The sequence below is a fragment of the Oryctolagus cuniculus genome, chromosome 2 (assembly GCF_964237555.1).
Source record: "Oryctolagus cuniculus chromosome 2, mOryCun1.1, whole genome shotgun sequence".
NCBI lineage: Eukaryota > Metazoa > Chordata > Mammalia > Lagomorpha > Leporidae > Oryctolagus > Oryctolagus cuniculus.
In genome coordinates, this window is record NC_091433.1 from 62900948 (window position 1) to 62924243 (window position 23296).

A 23296-nucleotide genomic window follows, 5' to 3' on the forward strand; every position below is an offset into this window, starting at 1 on the left:
GGCAAGGATGGTTCTCAGATTTAGCACAGGAATCATGCCTTAGTGTGAGGCAGAAATGTCGGGTATTGGGTAAAAACTGCGGGAAACTCTTATTCATTCCTCATTTCTCTCTATAAACATCTGGGAAAGTACACATGATCTTAAAGGGAATGTGCAAGTTACTTATGCATTTCACATCAGACCTCTTAAAATTTGTCTCCACATTTGTTAATATTCAGAGCAAGAAGAGAATCACATGAAATGTTAAGATACAAGTTCCATAGATATGCCTTCCTTCCAACAGCTGATAAACAAGCCCATTGCCCTCATGTCTGAGCTTGGGTATATTATTTAAGCCATGAGTCTCTAGATCTGCAAAGTCAGAATGAAAACTAGTAACTTTGCCAACAATTTGGTGTATTTATTGATCGTATGTTTAAATTTTCTAGTGTACTAGTGTTTCCAAATATAATGCAATGCCATGCTAAAAATAATGTAGTTTTATTATGAGTATTTAAAAATCTATCAAGTGCTACCACATTCCAGGCTTCTCTAAAGTGTGTGTGCGTGTGTGTGTGTGTGTGTGTGTGTATCAACTCAAATATTCTCACAATAGGGATTAGTATATTAACATATGGATGAGAGCACAATTAATCCTATAGAACCCTGTCTGAGCAAACCAGTGTTTTATCTTCAGTACATAGTAGGACAATGTTCTATCCTCTAATACAGAGTAGATCATCAATAAATATCATCTGAATGAGCTTGGGACATGCAGAAACAAGTCCATTCTCCATTGTAATGATCAAATGGAGTGCAAATGCTTATATAGCACTGGCCGCACTGAAAAACCTCTTTGGGATCTAAGCACCTATGTGGATGCATTCCTTTATAATTTAATGATGAATACAAGTAAAATTCAGAAACAATAAGTTAAACATAAAATTCTTTATATTTCATATTCATGAGTCACAAGGGAAAACTTGATAAAAAAAATGCAGCATTGTGGAGATTGCTTTAGTAGATCTGAGGTAAAGTCCAGGAGACTACATTTATAAAAGCGGAGATGTAAGGGACTGAATTGGTTTCTTACCACACTCCATAAATAAATAGGTGAGTTGTCAAAATATGTACAAAGGTTCACTAATATGTCTTTGTTTTTATTTTATTTTACTTGTTTATTTATTTATTTATTTCCATTTTATTTGACAGACACAGCTCTTCCATCTGCTGTTTCACACCCCAATTTTCTGCAACAGTCAGAGCTGGGTCAAGTTGAAGCTAAGGGACCTGCACTAAATCTGGGTCTCCCAAATGGGTATCAGGGACCCAAATGCTTGAACTATTATCTCCTACCTCCCAAGATGCACATGAGCACAAAGTTGGAATTAGGAATGGAGACAGGCCTCAAGTGCAAGTACTCTGATGTGCAATGCAGGTGTTCCAAAAGACAACTTAATGCTACACCGAATGCCTACCCCAGGATTCACTGTAAAAGAGAGTAGGGTAGATAATTTCCTTTGTGCCCTGTTCTATGTGAACAAATAACTGCTAAGCACAGCCTTCCCTACATTTTTAAAAAAATATTAATTACTAATTGAGTTCTTCATATATGTGGGAGCTGGAGTGGATTTATTTTGTGTGTAATGCTTTATAGGTAAATCTTGTTTTATTGTTCCCCTTGAAGATATTCTGTTTGTTACAAATTGAAGAATTTTGGCAACTCTGTGGAGTGACTCTGTCAGTGCCATTTTTTTCTAGTTGCTCACACTCACTTCCTGTCTCTGTGTCACAGTTGGGTAATTCTTGCAATAGTTCAAAAATTTTCAGTATCATAAATATGTTCTGGTGATGTATGATCAATGATCCTGTTTTTTAATTTCAAGATGTCTGTTTCAGACTAATACATTACATTTCATGTATTCTATTAGTTAATTCGTATCGGGGAAACATATAATATCCGTCTTTTATGGATTGGCTTATTTCACTAAGTATAATAGATTCCAGTTGCAACCATCTTATTGCAAGACAGGATTTCATTTTTTTGACAGCTGAGTAGTACTCCATAGTGTATATATACCATAATTTCTTTATCCAGTTGACAATTGATGGACATCTATGTTGATTCCATATCTTTGCTATTGTGACTTGTGCTGCAATGAACATGGGGTACAGGTCACTCTTTCATATGCGATCAGTGATCTTTTGATGTGACTAATTTAATTGTTTTGGGGCACTGTGAACTGCACTATTAAAAGATGGAAACTTAATCAATAAATGTTGACTGTTCTACCACCTGGCCATTGTTTTCTCTCCCTCCTGGTTTTCAGACATCCTTGTGTCCTGAGATACAACAATATTGAGATTAGACCAACTAATAACATTAGCTGAACTAAAGGAGTTGCGAATATTTCACTTTAAATTAAAAGCTATAAATAATTAAGTTTAGTGAAGAAGGCATGTCAAACAGTGAGATAAGACTCTTGCCCAAAGAATGTGTCAAGATGTGAATACAGAAGAAAAGATCTTGAAGGAAATTAGAAGTGTGACTCCAGTGAATGAGGGAATGGCAAGGAAGTCAAACTGCCTCGTAGCTAAAGTGGAGGAAGTGTTAACCAGCCACAACATTCCCATAAGCCAAAGCCCAATCCAGAACAAGGCCTTAACTCTCCTCAATTCCATGAAAGCTCAGAGAGGGGAGGAAACTACAGACAAATGGGTTGAATCCTGAAGAAGTGGGTTCCTGGAGCTTAAGAAACAAAGCCATCCCTCTAACATAGGAGTGGAAAGTGAAGCAGCAAGTGCCGAAGGTGAACCTATGGCAAAAGCTGAGATAGATCCGGAAGATCTAGCTAAGATAATTGGTGAAGGTGGCTACATTAAACAACAGTGCAGACTAAACAGCTTTCAAATGGAAGATGCCATCTAGGACATCAATAGCTGGGAAGAGTCTATGCCTTCCTTCAAAGCTTCAAAGGACAGGCTAACTCTCTTGTTAGCCGCCAAGGCAGGTGGTGGCTTGAAGTTGAAGCCAGAGCTGCTCAGTTACCATTCCAAAAATCTTAGAGCCCTTAAGAATTATTCTAAATCTACCATTCCTGTGTCTCTAAGTGGAAAAACAAAGCCTGGATGACAGCACATCTGACAATATGGTTTACTGAATATTTGAAGCCCACTGTTGAGAACTGCTGCTCAGAAATAAAGGTGTCTTTCAAAATACTGCTGCTCACTGAGAATACACCTGGCTACTCAAGGGCTCTGACAGAGAGAAATGATGAGATAATCGTTGTTTTCATGCCTGCGAACACAGTATCTCATGGATCGAGGAGTAATTTCGACTTTGAAATCTTTGCTTTTGAGAAATATATTTTGGAAGGCTATGGTCGTCATAGATAGTGATTATCCTGATGGTTCTAGGAAAAGTAATTGAAAGCGTTCTGTAAAAGGATTCATCACACTGGATCCCATTAAGAACATTAATGGGGTCTGGTGTAGTGGGTTATGCAGCTGCCTGCAATGATAGCATCCCATATGGGCACTGGTTTGTGTCCCAGCTGCTCTACTTATGATGCAACTCCCTGATAATGTGCCTGGAGAAGCAGCAGAAGCTGGCCCAAGTGTGTAGGCCCTGCCACCCACATGGGAAACCCAGAAGAAGCTCCTGGCTCCTGACTTCAGCCTGGCCCAGCCCTGCCTGTTGCCACTACTTGGGGAATAAACCAGCAAATGCATGATCTCTCTGTCTCTCCCTCCTTCTCTGTAACTCTGCCTTTCAAATACATACATAAAACTTTTAAAAAAAGAAAAATTATAATTCATGGGAATAGGTCAAATATTAACATTAGGGGAGTTTGGAAGAAGTTTTGAAATTTATATTTATTAAATAAAAGTTTTCTATTAAGAAAAAAAGATTCTAACTCTCATGGGTGACTGTAGATTTTAATGGAGAAATTAACTGAAGGTGTGGTATAAAAAGCAGGAGAATGGGGGTAGGTAGGAAGAATCACTGTGTTCCTAAATTCATATGTATGAAACTCATGAAGTTTATATACCTTAAATAAAAGGTTTCTAGGTAAACAAAAAGAATTCTATTTAGAATTACTAGAATTACAGCCTGAAAATGTGACTGAATTCGCAAAACGTTAATAAATGAGGAACTGGTTCTTATGCATGAGCGAAGTGGTTTCTTGATATGGAAGCTACTCGTGCTGAAGATGCTCTGAATGTTGTGAAAATGACAACACAGAACTTAGAATATTGCATAAACTTTGTTGATAAAGCAACATCAGGGTTTGAGAGCGTTGACTCCAGTTTTGAGAATTCTACAGGACCTAAAATTCCATCAAACAGCATCACAAGCTACAAAGAAATTGTTCCTTAAAAAGAGCTGATCAGTGAAACAGCTTCATTGTTGTCTTATTTGAAGAAATCATCACAGCCGTGCAACTGTCAATGCTCACCACTCTGATCAGTCAGTCGTCAGTCATCAATATCCAGATATGACCCTTAACCAGCAAAACGATCACAACTCATTGAAGGCTCAGATGATCAATCACATATTTTAGTACAAAGAAGTTTTAAATTGAAGTATGAACTTTTTTTAGATGTAATGCTATTGCATCCCTAGTAAACCATAGCATAACATAAACATAGCTGCTTTTTTTTTTTTTTTTTTTTTTTTTTTGACAGGCAGAGTGGACAGTGAGAGAGAGAGAGAGAGAAAGGTCTTCCTTTTTGCCGTTGGTTCACCCACAATGGCCGCCATGGCTGGTGTGCTACGGCCGGCGCACCGCGCTGATCCGAAACCAGGAGCCAGGTGCTTCTCCTGGTCTCCCATGCGGGTGCAGGACCCAAGCACTTGGGCCATCCTCCACTGCACTCCCTGGCCACAGCAGAGAGCTGGCCTGGAAGAGGGGCAACCGGGACAGAATCCGGCGCCCTACCAGGACTAGAACCCGGTGTGCCGGCGCCGCAAGGCGGAGGATTAGCCTAGTGAGCCGCGGCGCCAGCCAACACAGTTTTTATATTCACTAGAAAACAAAAAATTCAAATGACTTGCTTTATTGTGCCATTTGCTCTATTGCAGTAGTCTGGAATTAAGCCCATAATATCTCTGAAGCATTTCAGTACTTGGACATTAACTATCTGCAAAATTATTCTTCATCACAGGTTAGGGGATCTTCAGTAACTCTGTGGGCCTGTGTATGAAACATAATTTCATTATTCGCAGTCTAGTATCTTGAATGTACAAGGGTTCTTCAAAATGTTCATGAAAATGTGTATTATGAAAAATTACACATATATTTCAAAATGTTTTGCATAAAAGTAAACCAATCTTTTAATACCATTTCCATAAACTTTTTAAAGAATCCATATAGTCCAGTATCTCAAAAAGGCTTTGTGGTGGTTGTGAACTATAACTCATGTAAATGCCTTTTCACCATGGTCATCTTCCTGAAGTCAGTGAACACACACAACAGACATGATTCTTGCCTGAGTGCGATGGAGACTGTGAGACTCTTCAGAGTACCATGTCTAAGTTGTACTAAGTTAAAATGTAGTGATCTTTTCAAATATTGACAATTTTATTAATTTAGGGAGCTACCTGTCACTAATGATGGAAGCCTGTACAAATAAGGCATGCCATTTATTCAATTCAACCACATTGCTACATCATAGACATCTCTCTTTCCTCAAAACTCTAGGGTATGTGACTTACCTAAGGTAGTTCTGTTACCCTGAAAATAATAATAAAACCAATATGTATCAGGTAAATGTATTGAATAAAGAACTAAGCCATCCAATAGCAAATAAAGGAGTAAAAACAGAAGCTAAAAATTCAGCCACATGAATACAACAAAGCAAGGAGCTCTAAGATGTTGTAGGGAAGAACTGGTGATCAACTCCACCCTACATAGCCCACTCAGCCCTGACTTCAAGCTTATACTAAATTAGAGTGGAAATTTGCTGCTAAGTAATGACAATTCTAAGGTATCAAAAAAAAAAAGGAAATTATTGTACTTTGTTAAGGGAACAGCATAAATTCTGACTTTAAGAAACTAATCTTCTAAATGCCATTTAAATTTTTCAATAAAGTATGGCCATTTTCCCTAAATTTGAAACAGAAATAGCATTTGTGCCATTCAATACATGAAAATAAATATATTTTAAAAATTATATGAGAAATATACATTCTCAAAATAAAAAAAGATTTCTGCAAGCATATTTCCTTTTTATCCATGGATATAAAGACCAAGTTATGAAAATTCTTGAGGGATAGAAATCTTATGACCATACTGAGCTCTATAATTCACTCTCTCTATTGCACAGTATTAACCAAGAGCATGTAGAAGAAAGCATTGTCTGCACCAGACAATTATAAAACATGATCTTCATTTTGAATTCAGCTCTAGTGGTAATGTATAATCTCTAAATTAAATATTTTGTATTTCATGGGACACTAAGCAAAGTAACAAATCTTGAATTCTAAAATAGACGTTTACTAATTTTATTTTCTTGAGACAAATCATGTCACTTTTTTCTTCATTTTTTGAAATGAGATTGAGATGTTTAAGTTATATTTAGAATATGAGGTATGAATATGGAATAAAAGTGTAATGCAAATGTAATATTGACTTCCAATTTAATTTTGGGAGGAATAATTGTAAACACAGTAGACTTCAAGGCAAATAGCTTAACGTAAATTTTGTCATTGACTCCCTTATTTACTTTTCCCATTTTTATTGATACAGTAACATTCCTTTGTTACCCTACTACTAGGAGATGTATGAGTTGATACATAAACACATTTCCTAAGTGTGTTTAAAAACAATCTCTCAATAGATAACTTCTGATAGGACAATTCTAATCTAACATTAACATTATGTATTAGGGTGTATTTTGGCTTAGTTCTCCTTCCCAAATTATAATATCAACCTGCAATCTCATGAAGAAAACAAAATATTTGCTAAACTTCTACACAGTGCCTGGAACTATTCTACACACATTTGCAGAACTTGTCTCATTGAATCCTCCTAGCAGTGCTGTAAAGTGAATCTTTAATGTTTTATTCATAGAAAAGTTCACTGAGGTTTACAGAGATGATGATACCCCACCTCTCACCGCATAGTGGGGATTTGAATCCATTTGCCTCTAAAAATCTGTACTTCTCTCTTTTTCCTGGTGAATAGGAACGTATCTATACTCTTTTAAAGCATTCTGCCAATGACCCATTCCTCTCTGGGACCCAACATTTTGGAATCATCTTTTATTTTCCCAGCTCTTCTAAAAGTCATTATACCATTCAAATGATTACATTACTTTCTAATTTTCTGTTGGTCATTGTTCCAGGCTGATTTATGTAATCCCCCAAATCCATATGTTGAAGTCCTAACCCTGGTAACTCAGAATGTGACTGTTGGGAGAAGGTTCTTAACAAGACAATCAAGTTACAATGAGATCATATGGGTAGGCCTTAATCCAAAGAGATGGTGTCCTTATAATAAAAATTTGGACTCAGAGAATAAAGACTCAGGGAGAAGGTAGCCATCTGTAAGCCAATAAAAGAATTACAAGTGAGTAATTCTAGGGACATCTTAATCTTGGATTTCTAGCCTCCAGATTTGTGAGAAAATAAATTTGTTTGTTTTTGCCACCCAGTCATCTATGGTACATGTTATGACAGCCCTAGGAGAGTCAAACAGTAATCATCTGTTAAATTCATGTCCTTTTGGTCCATTTGTTCTGATTTTAGTGAATCCATAGCACTTATCTTATGCCAAGTGCAAACTAGGCACATTTCCTGTGGTAATCATTTTATTGTCCCTAAACCTTAGGGACCATTATTATGAAGCTGTGATTTCAACACAGCTAGTTCAGCTCCAGACTTCGAACTCCACTTAGTTCTGTGATTTCAACCAAGACCTCTGAATCTCTTTCCCTTTCTAACATGTCTCCCTTGTCCTGTGGTCCTTTCTGACTCACTTACTAATCTTAAAACTATATTTGAATTAGTCTTCTACCATAATGCCAAGTTATAACAAAACTAAATATCTGTCGTTTAAAAATGCTTTTTTCACCTCCCTGCTTTTGACTTTGCTTTTATTACCACCTTTCAAAATTCCATTTGTTATTGCCCACTTCACTTACCATCTCTTCCATGAACTCCTGCACCAACCCCATGTTCCCTCTCCCTCCAGTGAACTCCTGTAGTTCTTGTTAACCACATATGCATCCTTGCATTTTGACATTTATGCTTTTCTGATGCCAAAACAAGGCTACAAACATTGACTTACAAGCTATGGGTTATGCATCTTGATGATCCTTGCACTTTCTGTTGCTTTGGCTTACTGTATTAGCTTGGTACTGCTGCTGTAACAAAATACAGAGGAGTTGCTCAAACAACAGACATTTACTTTCCCATGGATCTGGGTGGCTGGAAGTATATTATGATGACAGATGACGTATTTGATTTCTCCTGCGGTTCTTCTCTCTGATTGGTATATTGCTGCCTTCTAACTGTGTCCCCACATGATCTTTCTTCTGTGTAGAAGCATCCTTGGTGTCCCTTTCTCTTTCTCTTCTGATGAGGACCCCAGCTATGTTAGATTGGAGACACCACCCTTATACATGTTTAACCTTCATTACTTCCTGAAACATCACATCTCCAGATAGAGCTACATTGAAGGTTTAGGGCTTCAGTATATAGCCTAGAAGGAGAAGGATGTAGTTCAACCTGCTACAATCACAAAATGCATTAAAGAGTATTTTTTGAGTTGAATACTGATCAGTTGTAGGGCAAGATATGCTGGTAAGTGATAGCAGTTTCTTGGAGAAGCTCTGATTTATAGACTTTTTTGTTGTTATGGTTTTGACTGTCCTGATGTAAGTGAACCCACCATGGTGGATTTCAAGCCATCAAAAAGTCAACTAGCAAGCAATTTTAAAAATTGACCCCCTAGGTTCCGTGATGCAGGGTTTGTATGCCCCAGCCTGCAGTGCAGCATCCTCTATGGGATCCCCTATGGGTGCGGGTTCACAACCTGGCTGCTTCTTTTCCAATACAGCTCCCTGCTATGGCCTGGGAAAGCAGTAGAAGATGGCCCAAGTACTTGAGCCCCTGCACCCATGTGGGAGACCCAGCTTCTGGCTCCTGGCTTGGAATCAGCTCAGATCTGACCATTGTGGTCATTTGGGGAGTGAACCAGTGGATGGAAGACCTTTCTCTCTGTCTCTACTTCTCTCTGTAACTGTCTTTCAAATATATTAAATCTTTAAAAAAGTGACCCCTGTAAACTAGCATGAATGGGTTTTAGCATTTGATGTAGACCAGGGATTTTCAGGAATAATGGTAAAGAAAATGTGAAAAATGAGACATGTGCTGTGATTATTCCTTTGCTTCTTTGTTCATCTCCCAAAATGGAGCCTCCAACTCAGAAATTAAACTGTCTTAGAGGAGAAAAAATCATATTATAAAATCTGAAATTTTATACCAAATTTCATACTTACTGCAGTATCTGTTTTTCAGAAGATATTTATCTTTGTTTGGGTGCCCAGTAAATTGATAAAAGGATTTTAAAAAAAACTTCACAAGGTGACATTTTAATGGACAGCACATTAAATTAAGTCATTAAAAATTGAATCCCCAGTAGGCAGCTTAATCATTATAATTAAACCAAGTAGTTTAAGTAAAGCTTAACCCAATCAGTAATGTTGCTTTCAAGTGCTTTGTGTGTTTTGATAAGTTGTCATTAGGAAAAATTCTCATTTAGCACCAGTTAGTAGAATAAATGCATATCTTGAAGAAGCATATTCTATTATTTTCTAAATGCTGTGCTTAGGAACACAATATATATATTCAGCCATCACTGAGGGTAAGGATGTGATACACTGCATAATGTTTGGTGTAGTCATCAATCCAAAAGTGTACTCTGTAATAGTTTGCTGGGACTTGCATGCCTTGACCAATGAAAAGGTGGTATAAAGGTTATCAGTGACTATAGGCATCCATGAAAACATGTGTCAGGGACAACTTCTTTGTGTAGGCATCACTGACTCAGAAATCCCACCAAAATAGTTTGGTGTCTCCTGAACAGTTTATATAATATATAATTTATATAATATATAGAGTATAAAGGTTATCAATTACTGCAGGCATTACTGAGAGTACTTTTATTTTCAGTGATACTGATAAAAAATTGTATATATTGTCAAACAATCTGTAGTACCATAGGCTTTCCTACTGGATATATTGGGACCCAGCCATTTCCCTTCAGTTCACTTAAACTTTTCATTTAATGTCATTTTTATGAATGAAAGCATTCCATATGCAAACCCTGACACTATATGAGGTCATTGGGTATTATCTGTCCAAGTATTATTTTATAAACACAATCATAGTTAGGGTATACAGTTTGAAATGTATTTATATGATAAAAATGTGCAATTACATCACATTGATAATCATATATGTGATATTACTGCTTAAGATATTCTTATTCCTAAAAATTGCAATATAGTAAAGTAACTTGAAAATAGTAAAGAAGAATATGCTGATCCTAAATGGGAATCAGTAAGTATTCTATGGTTTTGTGGGTCATAAGACCTCAGCTTCTCCCTGGTGTCTGGGATTCCACTATTAGAGAATCATTACATTAGATATAATCTCCCATTAAAATAGAGTAATCTCTCCCATCATTGCTTGAAGTTATCAGCAGTTGAAAAAATTCTTTGTATAGTTAAATCTCTCTGACTCTTTCCAAGTGATGAGTGGTGATAGGTGAAGGGAGATTTTGATTGGAGTAGGAAGGTAGGATAAAGGTAATTAAAGAAAGTACATCAAAAAAGGAAATCTGTATGGTGGGCTCTCAGTAACCAGATAATATTATGACCCATCACTGTAAATTAAATATGGACAATTCATGATATTTAAAATTTGTGTTATCCAACTCTAGTCATCATTGCTTTATATACATACACATATACACACACCAACACATACCCTCCCGCACCTGTTTTTCTTCAAACCTATAGGAGAATATGAAATACATACCATGCACAGTGAATGTGTCTGTCAAGTTTCAAGGTTTTCATTGGCATATATTTGAAATAATACTTTAAATATGTTCTTCATTTATGCACTGTAGCTCTCTTTTCAAACCAATTCCATATGGACCCATGAAGATTGAAAACAATGAGGTAATATATAATAATGTGTATTACAATATATTTCATAATATATTGGGTTCTTTAACAAGTGGACTTTACCTTATCACTTTTATTCACTGTTTTCCTTCTTCCTTACTCTCTCATATTCTTCCCTCAAAAACTATTCCTCTCCTCATTCTACTTTTTCATTCGAGTTACTGATGTATGGTGCTCCTAATTCACTTATATTTTACTTCCCATATATCTTGTACTTTTTATGTTTCTCATGTCCAGTAGTTTGGATTTTTATGTCCCTGAATAATGCATGTTGAAATTCTAACCCCCAACATTATAGTAATAGGAAGTACTTTCTTTGGAATTTAATTAGTCAAGAGGGTGGAGCCCCCGCATATTCAATTAAGTGTCATTTAAGAAATTCCGGAGAGCACTCTCTCTTCCCCTGTCTGTCACATGAGGACACAAAAAGTCAGCAGCCTGTAACCCAGAAGAAGGCCTTCAACAGAACCTGACCATGCTAACCTTGTTCTGATTTCCAACATCCAGAACCGGGAGAAACAAATGCTGTTGTGTATAAACCACCCAGTTGATGGTACTTTGTTACAGCAGCCAAAATTAAAACATCATGTCCATCATATTTCTCATCTAGGAAGCTGTTTTATGAACTAAGGCTTTGGTACTTAAATACGGAAGTAACTCATGACTCCTTGAACCTAGGGGAGTAACTGAATTTAATTTAGGAGATTCAATAAACTTTATACTTCACAATAGATTTTCACATTCCATCTCTTTATTATGATCCTCTTTAGGATTTACAGATTGAAGGAAAGAATAGTAAATTATAGTGTATGATGAACAGGACTGTATTATGTAACCATGTTAACCACAGCACAGGTGGACATATAAACTGTCCTATGAAGTGGTGGATTTCCTTTGCTTCACAGCTTTGTAAGTGAATGATTTAATCTGGATAGCCACATTCCATGATCCATAATATGCACAAAATGGAGCAGTAACAGTTACAGTGGTTGATTCTTTAGTAACCATTCTATCAAAATAAATATTAAGCAAAACATTGCCGTCCCAATCCTCTGACTGGTTATAGATTTTAGTTGGGTGCGTAGTACAGTCCTATGTAGAGATTAACATTCTTTTAGAAAAAATATTTATTTATTGTAAAAGAGTTACATAGAAAGAAGAAAGACACACACACACACACACACATACACACACACACACACAGAGAGAGAGAGAGAGAGAGAGAGAGAACGAGCAACAGAGAGAGAGAATGAGAGAGAGAGATTCCATCTGCTGGTTCATTACACAGATGACTGTAATGGCCAGGGCTGGGCCAGGTTGAAGTCAGAAGGCAGGAGTTTCATCTTAATCTCCTACATAAGTGGCAAAGGAACACACACTTGGGTCATCTTCCACTACTTTTGCCAGACCATTATCAAAGGGCTAGATTGGAAGTGCAGCTGGGACATGAATCCATGCCGATATGGGATACTGGCGTCACAGGCAATAGCTTAACCTGCTATGCCATGGTGCCAGCCCCAAGATTATCATTCTTGGTTTCTTCTATTCCAAGAAAGACATGGAATGGGCTGACATTGCAGCATAGCAGGTGGAGTCAATATCTGCAATGCCAGTATCACATATGAACACTGGCGGCTCCACTTACAACCTGGTTCCCTGCTAATGCACCTGGAAAGGCAGGAAGAAAATGGCCCAAGGACTTTGCTCCCTGCTACATATGTGGAAGACACTGATGAATCTCCTGGTTTGCAGCCATCTGGGGAGGGAACCAGCAAATGGAAGATCTCTCTATCTCTCGCTCTGTAACTCTGCCTTTCAAATAAACAAACAAATCTTTACAGAAGACGAGAAAGAGAAAAATTTCTCCAGCTATACTTTGCTGTTTCTTTGTGCGATATACATATTTGTTTCTGAGGTTGGCACAAAAAAAACACCACAAACAGGGTAGCTCAAACCCATAAAAATGGGGGCTGGTTTACTGGCACAACAGATTGAACCACTTGTGATGCCATTATCCCATATCAGAGCACTAGTTCAAGTTGCAGCTACTCTGTTTCCAATGCAGCTCCCTGCTAATGTGTTTCAAGAGGTAGCAAAAGGTGGCCTAAGTATTGGGGCCTTAGAAACCCATGTGGGAGACCATGATGGAATTCCTGGCTGTTGGCTTCAGTTTGGCTCTGCACTAGCCATTTGGGAAGTGACTCAGCAGATTGAAGACACATTCTCTCTCTCTCTCTCTCTCTTTCTTCCTCTCTCCCTCTCTGTCTCCCTCTCTTTCTCCGTTTCTACCCTTATGTCACTCTGCCTTTCAAATAAATAAATAAATCTTAATAAATCAATGAAAATGTATATTCTCATGGTTTAGGAGTCTGGAAGTCCAAAATCAAGTGCTGGGTCATGAACCCTTCAAGCTTCTAAGTAGAAGAACCTCCCTTGCTGCTTCCAGCTTCTGGAATCCCCAGGCATTCTTCAACTAGTGGCAGCAAAACTACAATCTCAGCTCCTGCCTTCACACAGACGCCTTCCTGTGTGTCTTTGTCTCCACATTTCCGTCTCCTCTTGCATGTCTGTTTCTTCTTTTATTAAGAAATCCAGTTGTGTTGCACTAGAACCTGCCCTAATGACAACGTCTTAATTAGATTACATTTACCTAAGACCGTATTTCCAAACAAGCTCACATTCACAATTACAACAAGTTAGGAGTTCAACTTACCTACTTTGGGAATACCATTCAATCCATTAACGGGAGCCAACTTGAAGATAACTTCATTTTAGGTCAAAGACACCATTCAACCTTTCCAAAAACTCAGGGAGGATGGAAGGGAGAGGGGTCGAAGGGACTTGATGCTAGGTGACACTGTGGAGATAACCATGACACCATCTATACCATCTGGACTACTTCTTGTAAGATAGCAAATAGCTTTAATTGAAAAAAAAAAAAAAAAACTTCTGGGTTTGGATTTCTGTTATTCATAGGTAAAATTCTTTCTACTGGCACAAGAGAACTGACTCATATTGCTATTATAAAAATTAAATGAACTAATACCAGTTTGGTAGGAAGCATAGTATCTGTGGTAAATCATAAGTGTTAGCCATTATTATTTGTAGAATGATTAGTATTATTATTTGGTAAGGTCAAAATTATATATTTTACATTTATTTCTTCTTGAAAAAAAACCATAGAGTCATAACTCTACATATTGATACACAGATTTTATTTTTTACTAACTTATAACAAAGATGAAATCTATTTTGTAAGCTGCTGTTGAGTTTGTAAATGTAATTAGATGGTGAGATCAGCTTTCATTAAGGGTTTTAAAAAATCCAATAAAAGGCAAATAGTTATTAAAGAAATAAATAAGATAGCATAGTGAACTTAGTTTATAAAATTCTGACTCCCACAAGATTGAATTCATGTGTAAATAATTAACTCAAAATCCTATATTGAAGCCACAAACATCCGTCAGTGTCACTGTGGCCAGGCATTAATTTCTATGATCATCTATATTGTAAGGGTTTTGGCTTTTTTAATATGAGAGTATGCATATTTCTGGATAAGATTACCTATCTTTGTACAAGAAAAATACATTGAGTTTCTAGTGCTGTATGTAATAGATAGTGCCTCAAAATTGTATTGCAGTTGGAAATTTCCTGCCTTTGTTCTTTAGAAGAGCCATTTTATAAAAAATTTCTCACCAATACTTTCCTAGTCATTTTTAAGAAATATCTAATAATTCCATTTTGGGACTTAAGTCAGCAGAGATTTCTAATAGCTTCAGAATTCTGAACTAATGCCACATCTTCTGTTTATCATATAAAGCAGAATTTATTCACCCTGGGAATCTTACGTTAGAAGATGCCATGTAGTCAGCATTCATAAATGCTCAACATTTATGTATCTGTTTTATTGTCAGTTGAATATAAGTAAATCTATTATGATAATGTCTTCAATCATAGCTCTATAATCTGTGTTCATATTAAAAACCGGTTTTCACTTTTTTCCCTGTCTATAGACACAGATCCCATTTTTTCTTTTTTGCAAGGCTTTCTTACAAAATCAACACTTTTCATTATATACACATTCATTATATTGTAAAAAAAAAAAAAAAGTACCTGTAGCTAGGATAAGGTAAATTGGTAGCATTAACAAACTATTCTTTATTGTGCTATGTGAGAATCCACATTATTGGAACAGTTGCAATAAAATTTCATCTTGTTCCGTACCCCACAGAGTTCCCACAGACATCTGAGAATGTTCAACTTTCATATATGCTCTGAAGTTTGCTTCATTTTTCTTTTAGATGTAGGTCAACACCATTCCACAGCTCTTAAGCAACTGAGTGTTTTGAAGTTATTTGATTTCTGTGGTATTTCTTGTGGAATCTTTGTATATGCAGGTACTCGCCAAGAAATACAATCCTCTCTTCTTTTCTGCCCCTTAACTGTATCCAGCTAAGGGGAAAAAATATTTGACTTGGCCCTAATAGGTATAATGAGAATTGGGAGACGATCATGCTGGTTTACTAGACAATGGATACTTTAACACAAACTCACTTGACCTCTCTGAGACTTTAAATGTATACTATTGAATCTACAGTATCCAGCATAATAATATCAATTACATAAAGCATCTTAATAATATTAATTAAGGTTGAACTACATCATAATTATGTGAAAGTCAAGAAAAGAACCAATTTTAGCAAACTGTATCTTTCACCCTCTATTTTTAGTCTTAGGTCATCAAGTTAGTGGGAAGCCATTCTTAAATAAGCAAATGGGTAAACCAATAGGAATCCTTATAATGAATTCATCCCATTTTTCACAAGGATGTGAGAAAAGTACGTATAAATATGGATGCTTGATCATATGATTCTTATGATACTTTTAAAGGATCCATAACTGCATGTAGAAAAAATATACTCCTTAGTCCACTCAAAAAATATAGGAAATAAAGTTCTTTGGTAAGAAAAAGATAAAACTGGTCACCACACAGCCGGAAGCAAGAAGCTATTTTGTCCCATATTACAGTGAATAGACTATAGTTCACAATCATGTATTTTGTGTTATATAGTCCACTGGAACGAAGGGTCTGCTGGGCTCCAAACACAAAGAAAAGATGAGTCCATTGAAAGGTTACTTGCCTGGTTTGATTGGTTTACTGTCTATATATGTATTGGTTTATTGCCCCATATTCCATAAAAATGTACAAGTGTTGTAGGTTAATCAAAAATTGGTGGGAGGTAGATGTTTGTCCCAGTTATGAAGATGACTCTATCCTACATAGGTCACACAGAATAACTGACTGAGTTTCCTGCTAATACTGACCATGGAAGGCAATGATTATGGCTCAATTAGTTAGGTCCCTGCCTCCCATATGGAAGACCTACATTGAGTTCCCCAGCTCCTGGCTTTGACTGGGCCAAGCCTTGAACATTGCAGGCATTTAAGGAGTAATCAGTGAATGGGAGCTCTGTCTGTCTCTAGTTTTATTTATTTATTTTTTATTTTTGAGATTTTTTATTTGAAAGGCAGCATTCAAGAGAGAAACAGAGAAAGAGATCTTCCACCCATTGGTTCACTGCCAAATGGCCACAACGGCCAGAGCTAGGCCAGTCCAAAGCCAGGAGCCAGGAGCTTCTTCTGGGTCTCTAGATGGGGACCCAAAAAAATGGACCATTCTCTGCTGCTTTCCCTGGCACATTAGCAGGGAGCTAGACTGAAAGTGGAGCAGCTGGGAATTGAACCATGCCCAGCACCACTGCCCCCTGTCTCTCTTTCTGTCAGTCTGCCTCTCAATAAAATTAAAAAATAAATAAGAAAAAAAATTTTAAAAACTTGAAAAGATAATCACCAAAGATACATTTAGGATTAGACAAATAATTAAAGTACTTTTTACAAAAAATAATTTTGAGGTTAGAATATCTGAGTGCATATCCTTATTCTGATAGTTCCTAGTTGTTTAATCTTAAGTGCTTTAATTTTGTCTCAATTTCTTTATCAGTCAAATAGGAATAATAAAAACACCTACTTCAGAAGGCTTTGTTAGAGTTAATGGATAGAAAATTTGGACCTAATATCCATCCTGGCAGAGTGACTGACAAATACTAACTATAAACTGCTGGGGTGAAATTACATCATTTTAAACACAAAAAAGTTTCTAAAATTTTTTGAATGAAATTATCTTAGGAGGTAGAGTTTCCACCTGGCAGATTTTTATATCTGACAGCTAAGAAAATGAAAATTAAATAAAATCGATACAATGTCTTCAGCAGAGTTTTGGTCAGCATAAATGGGGTTTTTGTTACTTATTACTAGCTATCAGAGCTTCCTGGTGTGTTGAAATCATTGCAACTTATGGTAATCATATTTTCATCCAAAATTATTTTCGAAGTCCTGTGTTCATTCTTGGTTAATCATAGAAAGTCTGATAGTACACTTCCCTTATTTGGTTAATCATAGAAAGTCTCAGAGTGCACTTCTCTTATTCCCCAGTAGGAATAATATAGATCAATATTTTGTTGTTCCCATTCATATTAGATATGCTGCTTCCGGACTTCATTCTGTTGTTCAAGTAACCGGGTGACAAGACTGACATTTTTTTAAATGTACCAGAATGATGCGATGTTTAAAGATCAAAGTCCATCAGGCTGCCACTGGATTGGATGAGGCCTGGTTATTTCAACAGCTGACAGACAGAGGAGCACAGTACACTTTGCTTCAGGGACCACACCTCTGTGTCTAATGTGCCAGGGACGGTTGCTGTCCATCACGGCATCCTGGAGCACGTTTCCTCACGACCCCTATGACTGATGCTTTATCTCCAGCCAGAAACAGCTTTGGATGTGCGTATTGTAGCATCCCAAGCATTCTTGCCAAGGTTTTGCACAGATTTTTAATAATGTATATAATGATAAATATTTTAAAAGCTCAAATTCTTCTCTTGACAGCTTTTGTTTTTCGTACTTTGTAATACTTTTTGTAAAGGTATTGTGGTTATCTTTTGCATGATGACAAAGATGCTTCATGATCCCTTTCTTATAACAGTGTGGCATAGCTATAAAAACATTCACAAATTGAGGAACTCTTGATGCAGGAGAAAGGGGGGGGAATTAGATGAGGAATGCGGGAGAGTTTGTAAACTCAGTTACTGCTAATGTGTTTTAAAAAAAAAAGAAAAGGAAAGAGGAGGAGGAGAGAAACATGGCTTTTGATTTTTTGTGCAGTTGTGAATTTTGCATCTTCTTAGTCATTCTCTCTCCAAGTATCTTGAGACCAGAAAGAGAACTATAGTTTAAGGAAGAGATATTCTCTGCTATGAAAACAATGCATAAAATTGGGAAGGTATACATATTTTATTAGTTTTGAATTATAGACATGGCTGGATGGATTATGCCATTTCCCACTTGGAAATTGAAAAATAAGTCCTTTTTATATTCAGTACTCTCGTTATGAGTTTACTGTTATGACACTACCGGCTGTGTAGTCTACAGTTACGGTAGAAACAGAATGCATGGTTTTATTTTAAAATAATTTGTAATCATAATAGTCAGACCTGAATAGACAGTTCTCAAGAGAAGAAATAGAAATGGCCAACAAATATGTGAATAAATGCTCAACTTCACCAACCATCAGAAAAATGCAAAACAGCAGTGACATATCACCCCACCCCTGTCAGAATGGCTTTTCTCATATTCTGAAAAGGTATTACTAAGTCAAAATAAAACAACTGCTTAAAATTAAATGTTAAATGTTTGATATTCCCTAATTTTCATTACTCTCTCACCAATAAATCTTTTATTTTTTTTAAGATTTTTTTTTATTTGAAAATCAGAGCTACAGAGAAAGGGAGGGAGGGAGGGAGAGAGAGAGAGAGAGAGAGAGAGAGAGAGAGAGAGAGAGAATCTTCCATCAATTGTTTCACTCTCCAAATGGCTGCAATGGCTAGTGCTGGATCTGACTGAGGCAGGAGCCAGGAGCTTCTTCCAGGTCTCCCAAGTGGGTGCAGTGTCTAAAAGGTGTGTGCCATCTTCTGCCGCTTTCCCAGGCACATTAGCAGGAAGCTGGATGGGAGGTGGAGTGTCTGGGACTGGGACTGGAACTGGCACCCAAATGGGATACTGGTGCTGCAGGCAGCTGCTTTATCTGCTACACCATAGAACCAACCCCTGATAATTCCTTCCGTCCCAATGACCCGATGAGTTATTTTCTTCTTGAATCTGACCCAAAATCTTCCTCATTATTTGTATCTCCAATTATAAGAAAATCTTCAGACAAAACAAGTTCGACAGAGTTTATCTGAGAAAAAGATGTATCATGAATTGGATAGTACTTAACACTAGAAGAGGTTAAGAGAGTTCCATTTTCACAAAATGAGAAGTGGGCTTTTATAGGCTGCCAATGGAATCAAAGAAGTATTTGATTGGTTTACAACTGAGCATTTTTCTTGTTTGAGTGTGATCTTTCCATAAGCCTCCGTTTAGAAGTCAGTTGGTAGTTTCTGATTCAAGTCTCTAGTTTTGTCCCTCTAATTATGTAGGACTTTGCTTATGTTAGAAAACAAAGTGGCGATGCCATTTCACCCTAAGTTCTCCCTGTAAGGTGGCATGTACCAATGCCATCTCACCAGTCAAAATGATCAGTTTCAGTTCATAATTGATCATAATGATAGGATTAAGTGTCAAAGGGATCACATAAACAAGACTAGTGTCTGCTAATACTAACTGATAGAGTTAAAAAGGAGAGAACAATCCAACATGGGAAGCGGGATACACAGCAGACTCATAGAATGGCAGATGTCCTAAATTGCACTCTGGCCTCAGAATCAGCCCTTAAGGCATTCAGATCTGGTTAAAAACCCCATGAGAGTATTTCAGGCATGAAAAGTCAAGACACTGTGGCAAAAAAAAAAAAAAAAATGACCTAAATGAAAGATCTCTGTGAGTGAGATCCCAGCGGAAAGAACAGGCCATCAAAGAAGGAGGTACCTTTCTCTGAAGGGAGGAGAGAACCTCCACTTTGACTATGACCTTGTCTAAGTAAGATCAGAGTTGGTGAACTCAAGAGGCTTCCATAGCCATGGCAGCTCATGACAAGAGCCTCGGGTGATTATTGAAGTCATAAACAAGAGTATCAATTGTTAAACCAACAACAGGGGTTACTGTGCACTTACTCCTCATGTGGGATCTCTGTCCTTAATCTGCTATACTAAGTGAATTAACAGTATAACTAGTACTGAAACAGTGATTTACACTTTGTGTTTCTGTGTGGATGCAAACTGTTGAAAATCTTTACTTAGTATATACTAAATTGATCTTCTGTATGTAAAGATAATTGAAAATGAATCTTGATGTGAATGGGTTGGGAGAGGGAGTGGGAGATGGGACGGTTGTGGGTGGGAGGGAGGTTATGGGGGGAAAAGCCACTGTAATCCAAAAGTTGTACTTTTGAAATTCATATTTATTAAATAAAAGTTTAAAAATAAACAAACAAAACAAAAAAATGTGATAAACTGTTTGGGGTATGCAACTGCAAAAATAATATATATATATATTGACTCTCTTCTTCTCAACCTCTCTCTCCAGAGCTTCACTTGGAAACTCCAAATTCTTCTACTTGATTTCACAGAATAAATTTCTCCTTTTACACATCCAAGATGTGAACAGGTTACTTTTTCTAAATAATTCCTAGGTCTTACCTTCATTTGCTTCCAAAATATGTCAGAAACGTATTTGCCTCCTTCCCTCCCCTTACAAATAATTTGCTTCCTTTCCATTATACACCTATTAGATTCTCAACAGGTCTTTCTCCCACTAAAATCACTGCACCAGCTCTCTGGCCCCAGTACTCTGCTGCCTGTCTGTGGGGGCAGCTTCCTTCTCTTGCTTGCTACTGCCACCCGCTGACTGGCTGTGGAAAAGGTAGTGGAGTCCCTACTCTGACCTTGGGACAAATAAGTGAGTCTTTTCCTTTGCAAATTTCTGGTTTTTTTTTTTTCTGTTGATGAATAGGGCAGTAAGCAGAGGATAAAAAATATTACAATTAAGATCAAAATACTATAGACAACTACTATCCCTCAGCAAAGAACACAAAAATCTGTTGATTAAGAAAAGTCAAGTTATTACTCATTGCTATAAAAAGCTACCACCACTTGGAGAAAAGGCTTAGTAATGTTTTACAATTGAGACTAAAAGATCAGATACCTATTAGAGAGGTTGAGATCTAGCTTAAATCAAGTCGTGCTGGAACCTGATTGGATCTCAGCAGGGTTTGTGCTATAGCTGAAGACTGATGGTCTCAGGAAGAGAGGGGATTTGAAATAAGTCTTGTTGAATCAACAGTCATTTGATAAGCTGAAAGCTCACTTATTTTAGCAATATATTGTCCTGAGAAGACTAGTGTAGGAATCTAATCTGTAAACAGATGCATTTGCAGGAATTTCCTAAAACAAATATTTTGTTTGCAACCATATCTTCCTGGGCAAGAAATTTCTAGACTCTTATAGTCATAGTAATGTAGACAGTTTAGTTCTTGATCTAGTTAAGTGTTTGGCTACAGACAAGCTATTCCTGCTGCAAATAACTGCTGGGTGTGTTTTGTTCTCTGTACTCTGAACCTCTTATGGCAAAGACCATCTAATTCTGCATCCACTGATCTTGAAATGTCATGGTCACTCTAGCAAGTGTTCAGTGGAAATGACTGAATAATTCTGTTGGCCAGTTTTGTTTTCTTTCCCCTAATGCATTATCAGAAATGCTGCCTGGAAGTTGTCCTTAGATATCTTCCTTCCCTTTCGCTGCTTCTCCCCAGCCATTCTCCAGTTCTGTACCTGGGAGCCATGAACATCTTTTAAAATCATAAATTGCATCATGGCATTCTTTTCATTTAAAACTTTCTTGGGTTTTCTGTCACCTTGAAGACATTTTGAAGCTCCAGTCTATGCGTTGCTTAGTCCCAGATGGGGACACTCCTCTTCAGCCTCCTCTCTCACCTCCTCCCCAATTCTTCACACTTAATTCCCATCTAACTGACTCTCAGACAAAGCAACTCTTCCATCTCCGAGGTCTGCCTCCTGGTCCCTCAGTGAGGAACATCTGTCCTAGGATCCTCTCCTGCTTGGTGCTTCCTGTCACTGTGTTCCTTGCGTGCTGTTTACTCAGAGCAATGTTCCCCTGCCACACAACATGGTCTTGCCTCTGCTTCTGTACCTCTTCTCCGAGGTAGGGATGCCATGGTATGAAGACATCTGTGAATGAGTGAATAAACCAATCAATATACATTGTTGAATTAGGTATTTAGAGAATAGAGGTATTAAGTTTCATTTAGGTCAAAGTTCTTAGTAAATAATATCTTATACAGTTCTGAATACTCATTGACATTTTCACTCCTTAATTCAGAAGTAAAGATATCCCTATATCTTATTTGTATATTAATTTGCATCTCGGAGAAACTCCAAGAAATCATTTTTCCGAACACTTACCTTTCACTAGAATCATACTTTTTCTGTTTTTTTTGTTTTTGTTTTTGTTTTTGTTTTTTTTTTAACAGGCAGAGTGGACAGTGAGAGAGACAGAGAGAAAGGTCTTCCTTTGCCTTTGGTTCACCCTCCAATGGTCGCAGCGGCCGGCGCACTGCGCTGATCCGAAGCCAGGAGCCACGTGCTTCTCCTGGTCCCCCATGGGGTGCAGGGCCCAAGCACTTGGGCCATCCTCCACTGCACTCCCGGGCCACAGCAGAGAGCTGGCCTGGAAGAGGGGCAACCGGGACAGAATCCGGCGCCCAGACCAGGACTAGAACCCGGTGTGCTGGCGCCACAGGCGGAGGATTAGCCTATTGAGCCGCGGCACCAGCCAGAATCATACTTCTTGAATGAATTTCTCGAAGCCCCAATCCTTTTCAATCTAAACTTCACCCCACCACAGTACAATAGCTCAATACATTCCTGTGTTTCTCCTTGACAGCATGTAGGTGAAGAAGGCAAGAGGTGCAGGAAAATAGGGTGAGAGGTATTCACATCTCACACCAACAATGAATGAATTAAACATCATGGATTAAATGTCATCTTAGTACTTTCAACACTTTAAAGAACTCTCTTTTTTTTAAATTTGCAAATACCAAT

General features: G+C 37.5%; 1 long non-coding RNA gene across 1 annotated transcript in view; it reads left to right on the forward strand.

Moving 5' to 3' along the window:
- Window positions 1–23296, forward strand: part of LOC138848472 (uncharacterized) — a 1168718-nt gene that overhangs the window by 160648 nt on the left and 984774 nt on the right. The window contains exon 3 of the long non-coding RNA XR_011386289.1: window positions 11124–11175. This is a non-coding gene — a long non-coding RNA (uncharacterized lncRNA). The remainder of the gene's footprint in view (window positions 1–11123; window positions 11176–23296) is intronic.